Source organism: Lagopus muta, chromosome 4 (assembly GCF_023343835.1).
Source record: "Lagopus muta isolate bLagMut1 chromosome 4, bLagMut1 primary, whole genome shotgun sequence".
Taxonomy (NCBI): Eukaryota; Metazoa; Chordata; class Aves; order Galliformes; family Phasianidae; genus Lagopus; species Lagopus muta.
In genome coordinates this window covers 12,191,924-12,210,769 of record NC_064436.1, presented here as the reverse complement: position 1 = coordinate 12,210,769, position 18,846 = coordinate 12,191,924, and the positions used below count along the sequence as shown (strand labels likewise).

Sequence of the window (18,846 nt, the reverse complement as noted above, 5' to 3'; positions counted from 1 at the left end):
AATCTCAGGAGGAAAACATTTTACTATAATATCAGAATACAAGATAACACAATAGATACAATTTAAATGAAATTGAGATTAATAAATCAAACAAGATGAGAGAGAGAGTTCCCGGGACCGAGTCAAAACTGAAAAGCTTGGAACGGCTAGAAAAGCACCCTCCAGCACCCACTACGAGGCAGCAAGAGAGCGCCCCCCCCCACCCAGAAGGGCCAGATCCCGTGACTTCTGTAATGCACAGGAATAGGTACCTGGGATTGGGGCATTAACACTTTAATACCCCATACACTACATGATGTTTTGATGTGGAATACTGAAACCCCAAAACTGAAAAACATAGAACCATGACAGGTACTGATAGGAATGAGAGGGTGATGGACTACATGATCTTGCAGGTCGTTTCCAACCTCGCGATTCTTTGATGCTGTGATTCTATGTAGTAGATGGCTCCTTCAGCAACCTTTTCAGGGCGCTGTATTTGTAGCTTGCTTATTAATTATTGCAGTGTCTTACTGTTTGGTTTTCTCTTTCTGCTGCTTTCAGAGCAGGAGGGAGCAAGCGAGACTTTTCATATACCCTAATAATTTTTCTGCAAACTAGTGCAGATCTGTCGTACAAGCATATTTTGAGGCCATCTCCCACCTTTCAGACTTAAAGCTCTTGAATTGCATGGCGCAAGGTAACAAAAAATTTAATCTTGTCAGATTATTCATGCCTGTGGAGCAAATTGTAATATGCTGAGACTTTATTTTGAGCCGTCTCCCTTCTTAGATGCTTTTTGCGACTCGAATTTTGCTTTCCTGTCAATTAGCATGCACCAGCTGCTACCAGCCAAAGAACACCTGTGCTGCTACTAGGCTACCTACAAAGTTGGGCCTGATTCTTCTCTTTCATCCTTCTGTAAATCAGCTTGACGTCTGCTCAAATCAAAGTGAGGCACTGAATAAGCCAGGGAAAGAGTCTCAAAAGAAAATTGGGTCCTTAAGATTCGCGGTCGGCGGATTCCAGCCAGCAAGATTTGGTCAAGCTAGCATCATTAAGCATTGCTGTACAGCTGCTCCTAAACGATAGGGGGATATCAGCAGGTACACATTGCATTGCAAGAGTCTAACAGAGAGCTGCTAAGACTATTAAGGGCCTGGAGCAGCGCCTGCTTAAGGAACGCCTAAGAAACTCCTGTCTGCTCAACCAGTGAAAAACAAAATTGAGAAAGGATCTGATCACTGTTTACAAATACCTAAAGGGAAGTGAGAGGCAAATGGATGAGGCTGGGTTCTTGCCAGCGGTACGTGACGTGCAAAATCAGACTCTGCAATCCACTTAAGGTTAGGAAACAGGTATGTTTATTAGTGCGCCAGGTGTGAAGGTGCTCCCCCTCACTCACTCACAAAAGCAGCAATGACACAGTTACAGACTTAAGTACATATGTTTATTACACTCTGAGAAAAAAAAACCACCAGAATTCTAAGAACTACTTAACACGCCATCCCACCCTCTTGACTACGCGTTCCACAAATGCGGTGAGGCTCAAGCAGTCGTTGGATGAAGGCTAGCATACATTCTCACAGTTAGTGCGGCCCCCGCTCCCCTGCAGCCAATACATCATCTCTGGACCGCTCGGTAGTGCTACTTTTAATGCCTTGCTGTCTCCTCATCCCCAGTTACCATCCCAGAATTGCTATATTCCTAACTGCACCCTAGACCAGGCAGATCCCTACGCCAAACATTTATAGGGTTCTCACTGTCATCGTTCCCATCTTTAAAAACAGACCTCATATTATCGTTGACCGCTAACTGAAATCTGGGGTCCAGCGCGCTCAGACTGGCTTCTCCAATTTTACAATTTGCTCCGTGTTTCTGAATCTAATTTGTTAACCAATCTGATATTAATCTATTTAGTGCAAGTGCCAGGTAAACTAGCACCTCTTCCTTCACCTCTGGAAAAGATAGCACATAGCAACAACTGTGAAACATTCAAAGCTTCAGTAAGCTTTTCAGTAAGCTTTATCTGAGTATTTTCTGATCAAGCTGAAACAAGAGGTAAGATTGTACAGGTTACATAGATATTAAACATCATTTTTGCATCGCAAGTTTCAGAGGTCCATTAAGGTAGCAGTCCGCTGAGACAGGGAGCCTTCTTCGCCCTGCAGCGATGAATCCACAGAGATGCCTCCTTCTTTCCGATTGCTGCGTGGGTCGTTAAAAGTACTCGGAACGGTCCTTCCCACTCGGGCCCCCCGGGCAGATCTGAAACAGGCCTGATACACACAACGTCCTGGTTAAATATCACATACAAGTCCATCAGGGCCTCAGTCCCTAGATCCTAAAACTGGTTTTCATATTTCCCAATGCTGCTATTGTAGGCTTATTACACGCCGAGTTAGTATTTCACTCCTCGTCCCATTAGTGCTACGTAAGGCCTTTCCTACCACATTTGGACAGGGCTTAACCCCTCCTTGGCTCTAAGTTCTGTCCTCGTCCTCAGAAGCGCCAAAGGCAATGACCGTGGCCAGGACAGTCCAGCTTCCTAGCCCAGATATAGAATCTGTTCTTTAAGTGATTCGTCTTCTCTACCTGACCACATGCCCGTGCTCTGCGTGATGCGTGCAATGCCAATGTATCCCCAATAGCTTGGTGACCTGTTGGACCTACTTCACAATGAAACGAGTTCCCTGGCCAGAGAACACTGTCGCAGGACCCCCAAAACCTTGGAAAAACTTCCTGCAGCAGTACCTAGACCGCTTCTGTGGCTTTATCGGTTCTGCAGGGGGAAGGTTCCAACCACCCTGAAAAGGTGTTGGGTACAACTAACATGTGACAGAAACCCCCTTCTCTAGTCAGCTCTAAAACAGTTTATTTCACACTGTTGCCCTGGAAAGTTCAGTATTCTAATCGGCTCTGCTTGTACCCCAATCCTGGTACTAGGATAGTACGTTCACTTTCTTCAGATACTTACTGCGTCTTTCCCCTCCTACAACTTTCATTATGTACCCTTGGAACCAATTTCAATAACATAAGAAAGGGCAGCACAACCTCAGTCAGCTTGCTCTCATCCTATCTGCATCATTCATTAGACTCCTCTCCTCTCTGGAATACTTTACGGGTTCTAACTCAGATTCAAATATTTCAAAGTTATCCTCTGAGAATAAAGCCAGATCACCAATTTCTTCACTTTCAGCTGCATGTTTTGCCTCCAGATCCACCCTCTCCTTGTTGATTTCCTGTGCAGTGTTACCTCTCTCATGTCCTTTACTGTGTGTAATAGTGATGCTCTCGGTAGCGACCCTTGGTCTTTCTGGACGGTACCATGAGCGTCTATCACCCTGAAAATATAACTAAGTGATCTGTCCCTGCATTTAAAACTTCTGTCAAGGAAAATATTTTGGCCTTCTGAGAAGTCCCCCCCACAGGTAATGGTTTTGCTTTGAATACTGAGTCAGTAGCAGTTACAGAGTACCCTACCTTGCTGTTTCTTTGACTCAAAAGCCTGCTTCCGTCGTGAGTGCAGGAAGCCTCGGCATCGTCCGGTGGTGCCTCCTGGAAGACCAGTCAGCAGTCGGGCGCCGCTAGCTCAGAGGTAGCTCTCCATCCGTGTTCACCGTCTGGAAAAATGCATCCTTCCTTCTCTTCAGTCAGTTAAGCTTTCTGTTGATAAACGTAAAAGTCACTTAAACCAAGAAAATACAGCAAACACATTCTGCATTACACAGTTCTCTACTGTTACTGCAGCATTCGCATACTGCAGTGAAGTTCCACCTGAGGATGGAGGGCTCCGGTCTCAGGCTCCCTAGCTGACCATTACCCAGAATTAATTGGACAGTACTCACAACCCCAGGTAATGCTGTCAAAGTTAACTGGGTCTTCCCTCCCTGTACTGAGGTTTTTGTTTTCCTATTCAAAAGGAATTAACTTCAGACTTGTTTTTGACAAAACCAGGCAGAAAGCGTATCCTTAAAATCCACAGCAATAAACCCCACCTACTCATTCCTTACCTTACTTTATCAAGTGTATCTATTTGCCACCAATAGGTGTATAACTTCAAGAATACTATTTATCATCAACTCTTGTACCTAACAGTAGCTCTTGCCATCCAATTTGTCACCAGCAATACTGTGATATCGTAGTCACATTCAGTTAGTCATATGAACTCCAAGAAGTCAGCGGTTACTTCTTTTTATCTTCTAAATCTTATACCCTCAGAAGCCACAGCTTTACCCTGACTCAGCTGGCTCCTGCTTTCCACACCTATTGGGGTTGCAATTGTGGTCCTGCCAGGCATACCCAATGCTCATACACCTGAGTACACCCTAGGCAGAATTTCTGTAACTTCTGGGGATACAATGTAGTTTTTCCCCAGTTTACAGTGAAGCAATGCTTCCCATCTGCTGGCCTTGCTGAACCTATTCCTGTTTTTCATCATTAACTTTAATTCTCTACATCTAGTTGTATTCATAACTATTACCTGAGTAACAACTTTGAGAAGTCCAGCTCATTCAAGAAGTTACGTATTCCTACTTGTTTTCCTAACCTGTATTTGCAGGAGACTGTTTTCATGGGTCTTCCATGAAAGTCAGCTTCTTTACTGTTGGCTCCTACTGACAGTAAATCAGTACCTACAGAAAACAGCTCTTGATGTAGCATGGAGTAACAGGCACGTCCATCTACCAGAAAATCAACCTCTTTATCCTGCTTCCCTAGCTAAACTTAAACCAAGAGGTCTGCTAGAATAAGCTTCCCAGATTCTCATCCCTCAGCTTGTGTTACCTGAGTTTTGCTCCCTTCTTTAATTTCTTCAAGACAATTTGATTTTCCTCCAACAGTCTCCACACCTAAAAGAAAAAAAAAAACATTAGGCTGGCAACCAATTTCTAACAATAAAAAGCTAGTGAGGATTAAACTGCTAAGCATCTATTTTGGTGACACCTGTACAAACTCTGAATGAAAAAAACATAGAATAAAATAAGACTATTAAAATACAATGTGACAAAACATACAGCGGTTACATCAAAAATCCTAAACTATAGCACCTTAGAACATACTCCAATACAAAAATGGCAAAAAAAAAAAAAAAAAAAAAAAAAAAAAAAAAAACAAAAAAAAAAAAAAAAAACAAAAAACACAAACCCTTACCTTAACAAAACCTCAAATACTCAGATACCAACAACACGATGCCTTTCCCTCCACTGCCAACCTTTAAATGAGATCTGAGAAGGGGTGGATCCTGGCTGCACCCTTTCTGCTCACTCAGGAACATTGCATGCACCTGAGCTGCCCTGAGTTGGCCCTGCCTTCCCACCAGGTGCTCAATCATTGCTTCGGGCCGTGACTCAGCCTTTCTGCTACACCTGCTCTTATAAAAAGGCCCTTCCCAGCCTTTTGGTGGGCTTTTTTTCTTGTTCTGGAAGTTTTGGTGGTGGTGGTTGTTGTTTCTGTTGTTTCTGTTGTTTCTGTTGTTTCTGTTGTTTCTGTTGTTTCTGTTGTTTCTGTTGTTTCTGTTGTTTCTGTTGTTTCTGTTGTTTCTGTTGTTTCTGTTGTTTCTGTTGTTTCTGTTGTTTCTGTTGTTTCTGTTGTTTCTGTTGTTTCTGTTGTTTCTGTTGTTTCTGTTGTTTCTGTTGTTTCTGTTGTTTCTGTTGTTTCTGTTGTTTCTGTTGTTTCTGTTGTTTCTGTTGTTTCTGTTGTTTCTGTTGTTTCTGTTGTTTCTGTTGTTTCTGTTGTTTCTGTTGTTTCTGTTGTTTCTGTTGTTTCTGTTGTTTCTGTTGTTTCGTTTCCTTTTTCTTTAGTGTGTACTGCTTCTGGACTTTGAGAAGATAGTCCTTAATTATCTTTCTCTAGGTTCCCTTGGGTTTTCCACAGTAGTTAGTGATGTGTTTTTTTGAAGTCCAGTGTACCCAGCTTGCTTGGCGTGCTCTATGAGGTTTTTAGGATCTTCAACTTTGCCTGTTTGTGGTCTCTGTAGGTAAGGCTGTCTTTGAGTGTTTTGCTACTCACCTGCTTTTTGTGACTGGTGAAGGTGAGGTCCTGTATAGTACTTTTTTACCTTCTTACATGGTCTCTTCTTGTACACAGTTAAGGAAGAAAATGTCAGCATGTTCCAGTATTCTCAATGAGTGCTAGTATCTTGCTGTGTTGTCCCTTCAATGGGTGTTATGGTGTTTGAAGTCCCCACTGAGATTTGTGTTTTCTGGATGTGAAGTTACTCCTATCTGTTTATAGGGGATACTGGAAAAAATACTTAAGTCAAGAAACGTGATGCAGCATCTGCGTGATGAGCAGTGAACTGTAGAGCAAAGAAGGTAAAATGTTCTACTTAAGATAGTCTGACAGGATGTTGCAGTAAAATGTGTGTTCTTTCATATGTATGTTGAAAGCAGGACGCCTGGTTGTAAATTGGTATTTGGTTTTGTAGTGTGATAGGTTCTAGAGTGGTAAGCTCTTTAAAATACTGTTTGTTCTCTGTTTCTACGTAAACTGGCTGGTCTGTTGCAGTTGGTAATGTTTTCAAGGTCTTGCTGATGTCCAGATTGTTTTCTCCTTTCTCTGTTTTGCTGCGACATCTGAGAGGAGGAAGATATTTCTCCCCAGTTCCATCTTAGAAAAAGTATCAAAATGGGTTTTGTTTCAAGCTTTTTTTTTTTCTCTCTCTTTGGAGTAGTCTTTTTTGTTTGATTTGCTGTTGTATGGATGACTTGGCATTTCCATCATCCCACGGTGCTCATTTTGTCCAAATGCAGACTTTTTTGGGAAAAGCTCTGGGGAGTTCTATTTACTAGTGATTGACTGTGCTTCCCTATTAGATAGTGGGAGGCAGCATTAGTTCCCGGTGTTTGGTTACCCGTGAAGCATAATTAAAAGCTGAGAGTGTTGACTGTCTGAGGAGGTTTGTAATTTGCTGTTAATGTTGTGCTGTTGGTGCGTAGCTTCAAAAGCAAGCCAGAAAAAGGCATGTGGAGTTCTAGCTGTAGTATGTAAGATGATCCTGTAAAAATGTGCTTGTTTTTAAACACTGAGACATCATTTTGAGAAGCTGTACCTCTGTTCTCTGTATTGTTCTGTGTTTAATATATAGGATTAGCGAGGGGCTCTTTTGCATTACTGACTGTCTATCTGCTCTGTGAAGTAGATGGTATGCATGTGCAGAGTGTTGTTTGATAAAAGGTGTTGGTGAAGGTAAGCGTGTGGGGCGCATCTTTAAGGGCTTTGTGGCACATGAATGCAGCAGGTGGGTCAACAATTACAAAGGATGAAGTCCTAACTTTCCACGTAGCGCTTACTTCTTGATTTTCCTGTTGACATGGTCTCGTGCTACATTTTAAATGCATAAGTTTAACCAGTTCTTACCTTGAGGCTTTTCTCATTATACTGTACTCCCGATTTTTCAGCAGTAGATAATGTACTACTGAATGCAGGAGAAATCAAGAGTGTGGTAGCAAGGGTTGTTTTATGATGATTTCTACCTTGCGTCCATTGTGTAGAGCTGCGCAGGTACCTGCAAGCTACAGGAGTGGTGGAAGTTATTGATTACACTGGGGCAGGCTGACTGAGCCAAGTTCTTAGGAGATGCCTTTCTTGAGCGAGTCTTACATGTATGGGGAATGCAAAGCAGGTGTCTTGCTGCTCCTTTCTGAAAATGTAATTGCTTGGGCTAACCTGGGGTCGCTTCAACGGCGTGGTTGTTGGATGACAAAAAGCGATAAGGGATTTGCTTTGGCAGTATTTCAGAAAAAAAAATGAAATACTCAAGTAGATATCCCTGTTCAGGTGTTTGGTGGCTTTTTCGGTTTGGTTTCTAGCCGTTCATGCCGTGTAACTACAGCTAGTGAAGGTTGGGTTTTATCTCTGATCCAAATGTTGGAGTGCATTAAGAAACCGAAATTGTATTATGGTGACTCTTTAGTACTGTTTTCCTGTGGAGGGGGATGTTGGGGCTGGAGGGAAGTGGGTGTCTGCGTTCTGAGAACATGAGAAGAAAGGAAAGGGAGGCTGCTCTATTAGAACATCAGCCCTAGTCAAGCTTAGCACACGTTTTTAAAGCTACTTCTGTATGTAGCACTCAGTTGAGGCTTTGACAACAGTTTCTCTGCTTTGAAAGCTGATGCAGTATGACAGATTATTTGGAGTTTTCTGCAAAGCTCAGTTCTGAATGCTTTGAAAAAACCCTGAAACGAGGCAAAGTTATTTCACACAGACCTGTTCTTAGGAGATTACGGTCTGCGTCTGGCGTCCCTTCCTTTCAACTTGTGCTTGCCAATAGAATGGAAGAAAAGGTAAGAGTGACGCTTCTGAAGCGGGAGATGCTGATGAGGAAGTCATCTCTTGCTTATTACCATGATGCACCACCCCTGTGTTGAAAAAATGGCACCTTTTGGAAGTATGGAGCGGGAGTGATGTTCGTAGCGTTTCTGCCTTAGGAGAAGGTGTGGGAGGGTATTCTTTCTGCTGGCTCTAAGCACCTTGGTTCCTTCTCTTGCCAGACGCGAGCTGTCAGCGTGCCCTGGGTGTTCCCAGGGCACAGGGCGTTAGTGTGGAGGGCTCGGCATGGTGCCTACAGCAGTTCTTGTCCAGCTGCTCCGAGTGTCACGTCTAATGTCACCTGTGCTTTGCGAAGGATGAGATCTGACAGAAGGATCCCTGTTAGTCTCTGATGATAGAAATAATATCTCTAGACTTAAAATGAAACCTTTATTCCTTCATGTCAGCAGGTGATGTTACTCCTGCGGGCTTTGCTCTCCGAGAGCCGTACTTTTCCTGAGCCCGGAACAGCCAATCAGGCGTAGATACTGCTGCTGTTATTGCAGGGTCGCACTTGAATGATAAAGTTGCTGGCAGCTTGAATTTGTCACGAAGGATGTTTGGGTGCTGGAGTTATTTTTGTGGGGCTTTGGAAATGAGATTTGATTATGTGGTGTGTTGACCTGTCAATAAAATCTTTATTAAATCCCTCCTTTCCTTGCGGTTTAGTACTTAGGTTTGCCTTTGTGGCGTATTCTCTCCAGGATTATCATTCATTACCTTCCTTAAAGAGATTAGCAGTTCCTTAAAATGGGATCATGTGTGTTGCATGAGAGCTGAGCTGGAGAGCGCAGAGGCGAGAGGTTCCCCGTAGAAATTTGAGGACTGTTTTGATACTCGGGTCTGCTTAGAAATCTGCTGATACTGTAATGTCTTTTCCCTTGCCAGGACCCTCCTTGCCTGGTGTCGTTTCTTGAGCTCCCCAGGGATGAGATTAGTCTAAAACAACAAAGTAGCCAGATGTCTGGCTCTGAGAGCGTCCCAGAGGCCTGGCTATGGTAGGCACCCGCGATCGCTTGGGGCTGGAGATCAAAGATACCTGAGAATTACTTATGGGCCAGTACTATGTGTTCTTCCCATTATTAACAGTCTGCGAAAATTTGTATCCCTAATTAACCCTTTTGTTGGTTAAATTTTATTGCTGGTGCGGTTCTGCCTGTAACAGCTATTCGCTCTTTCTGATACTGTCATATAAGTAGATGCTGGTTTGAAAACAAAACCGCTAGAAATTGCGAGGGTCTTACAGGAGCAAATTTGAGTCGCCCCTTCCGTACTAATTTGTGATTGCCAAAAGTTAGCGTGATTTCTTTGTGCTTACTGTGCCATACTTTGGGCTGGTGTTATTCCCATCCAGGATCCTCTCAGTAAGGAGAGTAAACTTGTCTAAAACTAAGCTTTTAGATCATTGTCTCCTCACCTAAAATGAATTCAATTCTAATCCCAGAGGCAGCTTGTGTGCGGATCGCTGCATTTTCCCCAAATTGATGCTAATTAATAAATTCGGTGCTGTTTGTGCTGTGTACTCTAAAACAATGGGCTAATGTTGTAAGCGCTCTCTGAAAGCTTGAAATGCTTTTGGAATGGGTGGCTACTGGAGTGAGAGTAGGAGAAATTTGATTGAAGCCTTCTGTGTTTCTCATCCTCCAGAGAAAATTATGGACGTAGCCAATGGAATGGCTATTTAGCTAAGCAGCATCGATGCCTGTCGTAGGATTGAAGGCTTGGAATGTTCTCTGTTAACTTTTGCGTAACAAGCTGTAATAATCAGGTATGATCTGACACCTGTGTTATGACTGCTATAACTGCACATGTGATGTTTGCGTGTGGTAAATACTATGTATGTGTATACATACACACTTGAGTCAGCGGGTATGAGTTTCTAATCGCGGTGACGGCAGGTTGGCAGCTTGTTGCCTGTGTTGCATATGCCTAACGGTTCCGGAAGGCTTTTTTGTATGTGTAGCGAGTGAGAAAAGAACCTTGGTGTGATTTAAAACATTGAATTGGCTCATGTGTTTCACTTTTGACAGTTTCTTTACAAAATGTGTTCCTCAAGCATGAAGCCCCAAAAGGTGGCTTGCCTGAAGGTGCGCTGATATCTTTTGATGCGGATGGCGGCATTGCTTTTGATGCTGAGATTTTGGGAAAGTGCTACTGAGTGGATTTGCAGCATGCCCGAGACAAAGACACCTTTCGTTTCCTGATCTTAATTGTTCCTTTTTTATTCATTTCGCTGCCTACTTAAGTGGAGAGTGAGGTGGTGATGTGCTAGTGGCTATTCCACTGGGAATTGGAGTTTGCGACTGGTGCAGCTGATCCTATTTTCTACAGTTGGATTCTGACCCGCTTTCTTGCTCGAGCAGCGTGCTTCAACTAGGTATGTATGAAGAAATGTCTCGGTACTGTAAAGCAATTTTATATTTGCGCTTGAGAAAAACAGGGTTCAGTCTTCTAAAGACAAAGGCTAGTCTTGTGGTCTTCGGTAGCTTGAGTAGACTGAGAATTAGGTGTAAATACCTTGTACTAGCTGTTTCACGTCGAGTTTGTTTAAGGTCTCATAGTGCATTACGAATGCTGCTTGCTTCCGGACGCTTCCATTGCTAGACGATCTTTATGAATTGGAAGTACATTTTGTGAAGAGAAAAAGTAGGAACCGAAGAGGCTGACCTCTGCGTATCTGATGGAGCCGTTGGGCTAGAGAGTGGTATTTGTTCTGCTGGCAGAGCTATGCGTGGAAGAAAACATCTGTCTGTTGGGTTAATGTCGTCAGCGCTGCTATGTAAGAGTCAAACCCCAGCACAGTGGGTAGAGAGAGCAGGGGTTGTACCCATTGCTCAGTCGTGCAGATGGAAAGAAGCGTGCCTGAAGTGAGGTATAAATTGTGCAGGAAACTAAAGCGCTTAGCTAATCATTTGACACTGCAGGGAAATGTGGGTTTTATAGTGGTATTGGCATGGGAATTATTGACATAAATGGAACGTATGTGTATTTTTCTCCGTACTGCAACTTGTACATCAAGAAGTTTCTAGTTCGTTCACCATTTCAGATACTCCGTCCTGGTGCAAACGTATTATCCTGTATCAGAAACTTCCCCTTTTTATTTCTCAGCCATTGCCGTGTTCTGATCCTCGGCTCTGTAAAATCTCATAACTTATCTCCAACTACCTTCTTTGAGGTAGGAGTCTGACCTGTACAGCCACGATATAAATGGCAGACCTGCATTTCCATTGGCAAATGTACATCCGTTGACACGTTCCGTTCACAGCATTGCAGTTCGCGTGAACGGCGAGGAATATACGCTTTGGAGTTGCTGCTGGTTAAGTGTCTGTAACCGTGGGACACTTAGCACAAACAGCAGAAGCTGCTTGAGGACTAGATCGTGCTTGGAGTCGTGCGACAGAATTCTTGCTGTTGAATTTATAGTTTTCTGGCTTATCGTGTACCACTTAATGTTACTGTAATGTTTGGTTTATGGAGTTTTTGACCTGTGTCCTGGAAAAGGAAGAAGGGAGCTAATTAGAGCGAAGCTCTACAAAACTACGTGTGTGGAAGGGAAGCTTTTTCTCCCATCTTGTGGTTAAAAAAACATCAGTTCCGTGTTCCGGTTCGCAGCTAACCCAAGCCGTTGATAGCTGGGAGTGGTGAAGGACAAGGCCGGTAGTTAATCTTCCAAGTGTTGTTAACTTATATACCGTCACTGTGATGGCAATTCCTCCCTGAGGTGAGGGATGTGGTTTGGCAAGGCCTTTCTTCCCCAAATTGCAAGCGCTGAAAGTCTGAATCTAATTGTGGTAGGCGTGTGAGTCAGTGACTGTATAAGAAAAGACTCTTGACTATACGGAAGTATTTTAGAAACCCCTATGTCGTCCTGGTGTTTTATCTGTGACCTTTGTGACCTGGAATAAATGCAATGCAGACAGCTCGCTTCAGCTGCCCCCCTTCCCGACTTGGAGAGATGCTGCCAACGAGTCATCCTGGCTGTGCTGAGGAGCACGAATGGCGGTGTTATGGCAATGAATTGCTTGTAAAGCAGAGCGTTGTTATAAGGGCTTCTGGTCAGGATGATGTGTAGGTTTTGTTGCCTATACTGAGTAGAGGAATAGTAGGAGGCAGAACTTCAGAAATGGGTGCTTTCTGAAATATTTCAGTGACGTTGGCGACAGTTCCACGGTCTTGCTCTGGCAGAGGGCAGAGATGTGCATTACTGTGTATTACAGTTCTTTGCACTGATAATGTAACAACCCAGCAAGTAAAATCATTGACAGAATTGCTTCTGAATATTTCCTTCTTTGAGAGGGCGAGAGAAATGACAATTACTGACGTTAGGGGAATTTTGCTATGCAAGTGGTCGTGTAAATCTGGCTTTGCACGGTCTGCGTAACGTTATTTTAATAAGACTATTACACTTCTGTTGTGCCTTCCTCTGTTAAGGGGAATAGCCTACGTGTTTTCAAATGAAATTCAAGTTTCTATGAGAGCCCAGGTCTTTTTTCCCTAGTGTTCTTTGGGATTGTCCCATAATATAAGAAAACTGCATCTCTTACTGGGACGTGCATTGGGTACCTGAACTTGTGCTACGTGGAAGCTGCGTACAGACCATAAATAAAGTGGTTTGGGACAGATCGGCATTGAAACACGCTGCGTAGTAGATGAAAACACTTCCTTTTCATAAAGGGCTCAGTAGCGTGAGGCATGCGGATCTGCACTGCTGTGGGCAAACGCAGGAGCTCTGTCCTTAGGGTGGTGAGCCTTGTGCCAGATTCTGAGAGGTGGCTCCGCTGCTCATCGCTCTCGGGTGTTGCAAAAACCAAAAAGGTCAACGGAGCTGGCAAGGCGCTCAAATACCAGCGGCCTGCTTTTGCTGTCTGGCTTCTCCATACTCTGGTTCCATGGGACAGGCTGATGTAAGACAGGGCGGCCCAGCCCCGTCCGTAGAGCAGCGCTTTGCGGTCAGGAAGCGGCCGTGCCATCTCGCTCCCTGCTGGGTCCTTGTGAACACCTGACGTCTTGGTGGTTGCCCCGTGGAAGAGGACAGCCAAGCAGTGGGTGAGGATGCGAGCCGCCGTGGAGCCAGGTGTCAGGCAGTGGGCCCTCGAGGTGGCTGCCACAGGTTGACAGGCAGGTGACAAGGCTTGGGCAGGAGGCCTGCCTAATATGCTGTCTGCCCCGAGGGCCCGGGAAGCAGAGTTGGATTATTATGGTAATGCGTGAGCCTGCTGCCCTCTGCCTATCCCAGCTGGGTTCCCCGTTGTTAGGAAGTGCTTTGCTCTGACAGCGGAGTAATATACTTCATGATTGAAAGGGCAAAGGGGCTCGCTGCAGAAAGAGCGGGCCTGTGCGGCCATGCAAATGAGGGGGGAAGCCTGGAGGAGGGCTTCCTGTAGGTGAGGAGAGGAAGTTTGCTGGGGAATGAGTAATATAAATCCGCTAATTGAATTGTTATTTACAAGTCCCGGTTTCTGGTTTGTTTCTCTGTACGTTACCCCTCCCCCAGTGCTGATGTACACTGAATTTGAAGTGCTTACCAAAGCAGGCACTTAGGTTGATTTATTTAAAGCCGAGGTGCTGTAACGCGATGGTGCCGGTGCACAATGCTGACAGTGGTGTATTTTTCAGGACTTTGATTACTGTTTCATGATCTGCAACTATATTATGATGCCGTGGCTTACGGGATTGATTTGATTCTTTTATATATTATAGATAAGTATATCTACACAGATTGTAGAAATACATTTGTCGTTGCGCCTGAGCAAATTGAGCTTGAAATAGACTGGATGGTGTCTGTGCTGTAATGTTTCTCTGAGACCTTTTTTGCAATCGGCTTGACTAAGCTGCGACTCAGATTCAGAATGAATGTTCGTGAGAAAAAGGTGGTTTGTGAGAGCAGCTTCTTTTCCCCTTTCCCTCTCCCACCCCACTTTGATGATAGCGCCTGGTACGCGGAGGCTTTCTCTGCCTGTGAAGAAGCTTCTCTTAGTGGCAACGCGTGACCCAGAATACTCTCGGGGCAGCTTTTTAAAGCCTTTAATTGTCTGCTTCACCTCAAACAGGCTGATGATAGGCTACTCAAAGAAATAGCTCTTAACCTAAATTCAACTTAGTAACAGTGTTTCCTGTACTACCGCTATGCCGGATACAAAGCTGTTGGCCGAGTGACCTGCTGTCTTTGGCTGGTGTTTGGTGCTTGCGTGCCATGTAGTTTTCAATTGCACGTAGCATAGAAGGTGACTCTTTCCACTGCTTATGGTGGTTTGTGTGTTTTGTGTTACTTGGTTCTGTGCTCATGTATGTTGACAAGCTGTGTTGCTGTAAGGAAGCTATGTGTAAGTTGCTATGAGGGCAGTCTGTCTTGGAAGCTGGGCCTCCTGCCGTAGGGGGGAGTGTGCAGCTCTTGCGCTTGTGATCTAGTGGTCTTGAATGTGTTTTTTGCCCAATATCGTCTGTTTACGTATCACAGATGTGTGTTATGTTACTGAAGCGCTGAAAGGTGCGAAAGCAATCTAACTCTAGACTGCTTCTGCAAAGAATCTTTGGTCTGACTTGGCGGATGCGTTATGTTCTGGACTTAAATGCCGTGATGGAACGCCGTTTAGCTTCCTTGCCCTTTGCCTCGGTCAGCGCCTATGATGAATAACTACCGCAAAGCAGATAGAGGCAGTGCCTGCGTGCTCCTGGAGCCCTAGCACTGAATACAAGCTACGTTCAGTAAGAACTTACCCTTTTTTATCTTGTTTTCCATGTGAGCGTGTCTGATTCAGACTGTGAAAAGTGTTTCCTCTTTCAGGAAAATGTGTGTGTAGTTCTGTTTCAGGTCAGAAGTCGATCATACAGTTCTGCCAATGGTGTCGATTCTTCTGCGTCTCTCACTCTGATTCAGATACTTTGGGCCTACGTTTCTGGTGAGAAGCTGATCTGCTCGGCTGCACCTTTTTAGTGCCCCGTAAGCATTTAGTGAGTGCATTTGGAGGGATGCGGTCTACCGGAAAAGCTTTGTGCGGAGACAAAGAGGGGCGAAGGCCATCTTCTATTGGCTACCTGAGCATTTGATGAGGAAGCAGCAGAATACCAGAATGAAATAAAGAAGTAGTTCAAGCACTAGGGGTTTTCTGTTTGTTTTTCTCCGAGCGTTGCGTGGGCCCTGGTGATTGAAGAGAGGTGAGCTTGAGCTTGAAGAAAAGGTTTAACGGCTGGAATATCCCTAGCGGCGATAGTCCAGTTGTAAGCCGACTTCAGGATGTAAGTGTGGGATGTAGAAGTTCAGTGAGTGCTGCCGCTAAGAGCACCTTAAGTGCACTTGGCAGCTTTGTGACCTCTTGCGGTAAAACCAGCTTCTGCTTTTCTTTCGGTAGCACCCGGCACAGCTCTCGGTGAGCCTCTGCTCTTTGCAGAGTGTGAATGAAATTCTGTCTGTGAATCCTCTGTCCCCTTAGAGAATCAAGTTAATGATAGGGCTAAGGTTCCTAAGTCGAAGGAAGCTGTAAAAATTTAGCCAAGTCGCCATGTATCTTATTTGTTAAATGCAAAATAAAAATATGTACGTTACAGGAATGAGAATTAAAACTGTGTTTTTGTTGTTCGTGACGTACTGCCGCTGCTGGCCGAGCAGTTGTGAAATCGAGCCCGTGACCCAGACTTGACGGATGTCAGAGTGTTTTTCCTTGCCCTTCGAGAAGACCGACTGCCCCCCTGGCCCTTTGGATTAAAGGGCGTTAGCCGGTCTTGTGGAAAATGGGACCGACTCGCTGATTAGAATTTAAAGGTGTTTTGGGTGTGCTTCAAAAGGAGAGCAGTGGTAAATAGCGATAATGCAGTTAGTTTTTTTCTCGGAAAACAGATTTGGAGCTTCGGTTAGTGCTGATGTACCTCTGAACTCTTTGGGCGATATTGTGAGATAAACAACTGCTATAGATACGCTTCTCCCCTCATTGGTCGTTCGGCGTATTTGCAGCGTAGAACTATTTCTGGTTAGATTTGCGTGATCTGTGTATTTACATGACAGATGTATCTCAGCACCCTTTTGAACAGAGCTGTTGCCATTGTACGGATGTTTTCTTTTTTTTGTTGTGACCTATAGGTAGTAGCTACGATTCTAATCTCTTCTGCAGTGTATTCTGCTTTTTTTTCCCCCATCTCTTTAACCTCTGCGGCAATATTGTAGGACGTGTGGCTTTGGCTGGCCTCAGAGAAGGGGAATTTCCTATGCCACGTAATACTAGTTTGCAGGAAAGCCTAACCTTGCGCTAACCTTAAATAAATAAACTTCCTTGTGATATGGCCAGATCTGCGTTGCTGAGATGAAAATCTGTAAATCTTTTAACTGGGCCGCCTGACGCAGCGTACCTTCTGTAGTTCAGTGCTTTATTTCCCAGCCCCTGGCATTGCGCCAGCAATTGCGAAGCTGTTCCGGTGACTGCGGTGGCACGGGCTGGAATAACGATGCCTTTCTGAGCTGGTTTGCATGGTGGAGCGGTTAAAACGTCTGGTTCTGTTTCGAACTGCCCGGAAAGCAGTATGACAGTGGGATATTTATAGGAAGTGACTGGCGCAGGCACAGCCTTGCAGTTAATGCAAAGGGCACCTTTTAAAAAGTGGCCTTGTGCTTTCATTTCACTTCAGCAGGGAAGTAACGCTCCGTGGAGTCGCGGGGCGCGTTGTTTAACTAGACCTCTAATCATGTTATGGATGACGTGTCTCTAGGAGAATCGGGGGACAGGACCTTGAAGTGTTTTTATCACGGCTCAGGATCTCGGAAAATGTGAACTTAAATAGAAATATGTTTTGGGAGGTTGTTATTGCTCTGTATCCTTTTGAGGATACCTTGTGCAGTACTCCTTTTTATCTTAGGGATGCTTACAGTTACGGAAGGCTTGACCGGAAGAAAGGATCAGATTGGCGGAGTTAGCTGTAAGCCATGGTTTATCTGAGCTTCTGATATTAAAGCATTGTTGAGCAGTCCGTTTGCTCTGGTGTGCTGCTAAGATAGTATGCCTCACGTCGCTACAAATTCAGGGTGTTAATAAGGTTTATGGATAGCTTTTCGTGCCGAAGTGTCTTGTGTGGTACGTTCTGGTCCTCACTCAGATGTCAAATGTGCGGCTGCTAAGGCTAGTACTTTATGGTACCTTGGTGAAAAGAAGAAGCTACCTTCTGTGTCCTGGTGTCGAAGAGAATCGTGGAAGTGGGCTTTCCGTTTGGGCACAGATTAGTGCGACAGGTTTGGCTATCTGACTGTCGTGGCAGGCCTGCGTGAAGTTGATGGGGGAGGCAGTCAGATGCTGGAGCATGGAGATTGCACGTAGCTACTTGTAGATTCGGGGTGAGAAATTGTGTGTTGTTAATGGTCGACAGCTTTAAACTGCTGCTTGTGTAAATGTTTATTTTGGCGCTGGGCAGCAAACCTAGTATTTGCCTTTAGAATTCTTAAGTACAGGAGGAAAAAAGCCACAAAACCTCCTCTGTTTATTCATTCCCTGTAGATATTCGTCTCGCTTCATGTTGGGGTGCTAGGAATGTAGGTCTCCGTAGTGGGAGGTGCTCTATCTTATGAGCGTGTTGATGCGGAGTGTGCTGCGTCTGGTGAGAAGGCTGAGCTTCTGGGTAGCTTGAAGGGCTTGACGGCTGGTCTAAGATGTTCTCAGACAACAGTAAAGGAAGAGTACCGGCAGTGGTCTCTGCTGGCGGCCCTTCTCGTTGCTGTAAGGAAAGGGCCGTGGTTGTTAGATGAAATCTGCTTGCCTTAACCTCCTTAAGGAACGTGTGTGAAAAGGGCTGTATATCCAGAAATAGGGCCTGGAGAGACCTGTTTTCCTGGCAGGTGTTGTAAACAGCGCGCCGGTTTGGTGTGCTACGCAGCAATCTAAGCATCTGGTGCGAATGGAGCTGTGGCATACGAGGAGAATGCAGAGACCGTGGGACAAAGTGCGGTGCTGTATGGCAGATAGCGTGGGCTGGTCAGGCAGAGTGCGCTTCTTGCTTTGGATGCCTCTCTTCTGTACCTGAGGAGACTGCAGCTTGGTCCTATCACCTGGCAGGTGGGCATTCTGACTTGTGACAGGGTTTCTCTCCTGCCTTTGCCTGCGGGATCTATCTCGTGCTGATTCTGAAAGCCGTCACGTTAATTTTATTTGGATACGTGAACCAGCTGAAGCAGAATGATCTGGCCATCTAGGGCAGCTTTGCTTTCTAAATGTTGCTCAACGTGCATTTCCTGTTGCTAATCTATGGACGGTGTTAAGTATCGATGGAAATTTGGAGACTGATGTGTGAGTGTTCCTGCAGTCTGAGTGCTCAGTCGTTACCTCCAAACAACAAATAGCGTACGGCTTGTCTGGAGCTCCCTCACGGTGTGCAAGTTGCTCGCGCGAGAGAGAAGTTAGCTTTTGTTGGTGTAAAGAAACAATGCGGGGTGGCTTTCTTTCATTCTCTCTGTATTGCTGAAGCTATTGGTGAAACAGAAATCTTCAGTGGAGCGGGAGATACGCTGCGGAGTGTGTCTAAGGGCTGGCCTTTTGACATCCTTTTGATGGATGGTTTTGTATTTAGAAGTATTATTACCAG

General features: G+C 44.8%; 1 protein-coding gene and 1 long non-coding RNA gene across 2 annotated transcripts in view; one reads left to right on the top strand and one right to left on the bottom strand.

The window, feature by feature from the left end:
• The window catches only part of SLC10A7 (solute carrier family 10 member 7), a 148,001-nt gene that overhangs the window by 26,448 nt on the left and 102,707 nt on the right, over nucleotides 1-18,846 (top strand). The gene's annotated exons all lie outside the window — the stretch shown is intronic.
• On the bottom strand, nucleotides 1,323-4,835 carry LOC125692314 (uncharacterized). The gene is made up of 3 exons (XR_007376579.1): nucleotides 4,765-4,835; nucleotides 3,463-3,645; nucleotides 1,323-2,258 (listed from the first exon to the last, which is right to left on the bottom strand). It is a non-coding gene; the product is annotated as an uncharacterized LOC125692314 (long non-coding RNA).